Raw genomic sequence first — 4,699 nt, 5'->3', positions numbered from 1 at the left:
AGGGGGAGGGAAATGGGAGGCGGTGGCGGGGAAGAGACAGAAATCTTTAATAAATAAATAAATTAAAAAAAACTTTCTTCACAAATCAAGCAGGAACTGGGTTAAGAACAATTTTGGCATCACTCAAGTTTGACTGGCCAAAGTTTGGGCTCAGTTACACTTAGGATAACACCCACTCACTAATGACAAAGAATGTGTGGCCTGCTCCATTTCCCTGTAGTTAGTGAAGGTTAGGAGATTTTCTGATTAGACTGAATGAGATCCATTACCAACTTGAAGGAAATGCCTTCTTATTCTTTATCTGTTCAGTGGGCCGTGTGTGGTTCCAGTTCTTTTTATAACTAAACAGTCCTTCATTTCTTCCCATACAACTCAACTGCCATATAGCTCAGGCCTTCCCTCCAACCACTGGAAGATGGAAACAATGGGGCTTCCCAAGCACCCAGGAAAGTTATCTCTTCAACTGAACCTCCTGCTTCATAGCCATGGGTGAAAGCTGTAGTTGCGCAAACATGCAATGCCATGAAGTCAAAAAAGCCAATTATAATACTGCTTCCGTATTGGCCTGTAATGACCTAATTTGGTGCTGGTCTAAAAGGTCTCCATGGAAAGATGAAAGGAGATAGAAGTGTCTTCATTGCTCTGAGAAGATTCTGCAACCTGGAGAGATCTCCTGAGAACATTAAGCAACCAACCACTCATGTCTAAGACTCTATGGTCAAAGTGGTATCACATATTTTGTCTGTCTCGCTATTTTTAATGCTTTCTTAGCATATCATTGTCTGATAAAACATCCAGCTTGTGTTTGTGGATGAACCTAACCTTGCGTTATATTCTCATATTTTTCAAGTATGAGATGTTATTTTGGATAATAGTCCCCCTTCTAAAATATGTTGCGTATTTGTATTTACATTATAATAATATTGCTATAAATAAGTGCATTTCTTTCATTTTGATATATTAATAATTTTGTATCTGTCAAAGAAAATAAAATGATCAGATGAATTAATTAAAATCAGCATTCCAAATAGAAACTCGGGAGTTAGAAGAAATTTTATCTACCAAACCGCTGCCTGAGAAAAATGTTGAAAATTGATGCCTATTGCTCTAATTGAGTAATAAAAGACCATTCTCCTAAAATTAATAGTTTTTAAGATCTGGTAGCCTTGTGCAAAATTTCCCCATTGCCCATTGTGTAAACCAAGACCATGGTTTTCTTAAAACTATTCTCCATATAACACATCCTTTAATCACTTTGTCTTGACTCAAGAGATGGCTCAACAGTTAAGAGTACTTGCTGCTCTTACAGAAACTAGGCTTGATTAGGGTAGCTGACAAATCTAAATTCAGTTCCTCTTCTCTCTTCTGTGTTTATTTGCCTACATGAGCTGCATATATAAGTACACTTAACACTCACACGTACACATAAAATAAAAATATTCTTTTAAAAACCCACTCGCCCTCACTTTGCAATGTTGATGTGTTTGCATATTATAGAAATTTTGACTCAGTGAATTATAATGTCTGTGAAGATAAGAGTTACTGCATGACTTGTTTATTGCCAATTTTTAAAAACTTAGAACGATTCATATTCAATATAGTTGGTACCAATTCATGTTTAATATATTAAATCTGACTTAAAATATGGCTTCATTCCCAAAGTATCAATGTTTCAGTAATATCAATAATATCTTAAATATTTAGAACACGTTTGAAACCTCATAGGATTATTAGTAAGTCAATCTTGCTATAGACAACAAAAAGCAGGTTAGCTAAAAAAGCCCTCTGTGCCCATTATACTGACAAAGAATCTACATTTTAAGAAGTTTATTTGCTTTTTCCCAAATAAACTTTGTTTATAAAAAGCATGAGCCTTGTCATTCAAAAAAAATAATATGGCTGATGCCCCAACTCTTTCAAACATGTCATTTTTTATTCCAGTTACAGCCTCGGTATGCTAATTGGACAAATCCTACATGAGTTATATTTGAGGCACAAGCTACAAAACCTATAACTTTTTGCCTTTACACACAATGTCTAGTAGCCTTGGCTGACCTCTAGCTTCTTATTTAACTGAGGATGTGCTTGAGCTTCTGATCTTTTTGTCTTAAATCTTCTTCCTCCCAAATGCAGGAGGGTACCAACACAGTGACTTATGCTGCAAAGTATAGTTCATGTTGAAGCACACATTAGCACACGGATAATCTCCTATGTGACTTCTTAAGCATTCTATCTATGGGCTATAGAACTAAGGGAGAAATTAAATAAGACAAGCAGAGTAGTGAAGGCTGAAGCATTCAATAATATTTTAAAAGTAACAGATTACTGGATGATAATTTTCTACCTATGAACCTCTGGTTGATTCCCTTGAAAGCCTATTAGCAGATAACCTTAGCCTTTTCAACATCCTAGAATCGGATTTTTACATTCCTCATCAACTTATCACTTCCTATCTTCACACTGAAAAAAAAGAAAAGCTTTCCTATTTTGTAACACTCAAAAGCTAATCTCCTGACCTGCTATGCTTGCCAATCAAATTAGTCAGAGCTAATTAGCATGAAAGCGAATTTGATCATCTAAGGAGATTTTTGTTTCCTGCATTTATTAGAAAACAGTCTTTGATGGCTCAGTTACTTCACTTAGCAGAGAAATAGGAAGCTCCCCCTCCCGCTAGTGCTCTTTCCAAGCCGAGGATAGTTTCAGTTGTTTGTCAAATACATACACCTTATATGTAAAACCAGCCACAAGATGGAAGGATAAAATAGCGGAATTTCTCTCTCAGCTCAGTTGTGTTATGTGCAATGCAAAGGTGTGTGGCTAACACTGGAGACGACGATGCACACACATTGTATGACACATGGGCTTAAAAATAGAGACGTGTGGGTAGCAGCTATCTGCTGTGACAAAGATCCGATCTCCTAATTATCTGCAACTCATTTTGGATCCCGTGATTGCTACCCCAATCTTGTTACAATTCACTGGAGGGTGATTTGGCAGGCTGTCAGCAGGCAAACAGGGAGATGAGTTGGAAAACATTAATAAAATTCGAAAACAACAGCTTTCCATGCTTCTGGCTCACCCTTCAAACATAGCACAAAAATGTTAAGGTGAAGAACAGGGACAACAGACTTGAGAAAATAAGAAGGAAGGATGTAAATATTTAATGACAATAAAGCTACATTATGGACTTTTTACTAAATACATTGCAGTGCTTTCCTTGAAGTTGTTTTCAAGGTTCTTTTCTTTAGGAAATCAATGAATGTATTCTTTATCCCATAATAGTGAAAAGCTACACTCATAAATATGGCAAAATCTTCCAGTTAACAGTGACAGCAACATACGTAGAAAGTAACAGCATCTTCATGGCTAAAAGATATTTGTGTAAAACAGAACCTAAACATCAAGTAAAAGTCATTTGTCTGTGGCTAGAACACAATGCAGTTCCTAACGTTGTCATATATGTGCATACATGAAAGTGTGTGTTTGTCTGCTTGTTTCTGTGTAAGGTACTGAACACATGGCCTCTGTGTGTGTGTGTGTGTGTGTGTGTGTGTGTATTGTCAGAGGACATTGGGGTACCTTTCCACCTTGTTTTCATGGGGTATTTTCACTGTAATGTGAGCTTCTGACATTGTTCTGTCTCAGACTCCAATTTCCAAATAGTGATGTCCTAGAATTGCAAACACTTGCACTATTGAATCTGGCTTTTGCACAAGTTCTGGGGACCCAACACAGGTTGTTGGGATTGTAAGGCAAGCATGTCACCCACTAAACCATCCCCTTATCTCCTAAAGATACCTATTTCCTTCACTTACTGTGTATTTTCTGAAATTTTTTCACACCACGTATGTGCAAAGTACATGAACACTATGTTCAGTGTATTTAGAGTATATGCTAACTGAATGAGCTTCCCACTTTGTAAGTAGGTTTGAAAAAAGGTTGAAGTGGAATTTATGCCAACATATATGTCAATCACTGCATAGCTAGGGCATAGTCTCAAGTATTGCATTTGAGTTTCAAGCTGTATTTCTTCTGTTGACCAGCTCTGACTACTGGAGGAAGGTCTGAGTATTTAGGGAACTCAGGTTTGCTACTGGAATCCTAAGTGCCCCTTTTAGAATGGTATTCAGTTGAAATAGATATTGAATGTGAGATTGCACAGAACAACTAAACCACATGCATCATAGCTGGCTAAATAAAGCTGAAGGAAACATTCAAAAGGGGAAAAACGGAAACAGAGTTAATGTACACTACACCATCTGCAACCTTAGGAAATTAATGATGTGGTATTAAAATATTCATGATGTTGAAATGAAAATCCCTTTGGCCTCCACAATTTAAAATGAAAAATGCAACTTTTAACTCATGTATGGAGAAATAAAATTGATGTAAATATAAACATATAAGGAATAATGTATAAACCTTGTAAATAACAGACCTGACTTTTATTATAAAATTGAACCTTTTTGGTTTAACACAAGGCTTCACAGTCAGCCCAGGTTTGTCTGCAGTCCCACTTCCTTAGCAAAGGAGACCCTCCTGACCATCTCCCCAGCAGTTCCCTTGGGAATCACCCCTTTCTGTTTCCTCTTTCCTAGTAATTAACCAGAATTTCATTCTTCCTACTCTTGAGATTTTACACATATGTGCATTTATAGAAGATGAGTTATTTTGAAATTCATTCTTCATTTTGGGGCAA

Source organism: Microtus ochrogaster, chromosome 19, assembly GCF_000317375.1.
Source record: "Microtus ochrogaster isolate Prairie Vole_2 chromosome 19, MicOch1.0, whole genome shotgun sequence".
Classification (NCBI taxonomy): Eukaryota; Metazoa; Chordata; class Mammalia; order Rodentia; family Cricetidae; genus Microtus; species Microtus ochrogaster.
This window is presented reverse-complemented; position numbering follows the sequence as displayed.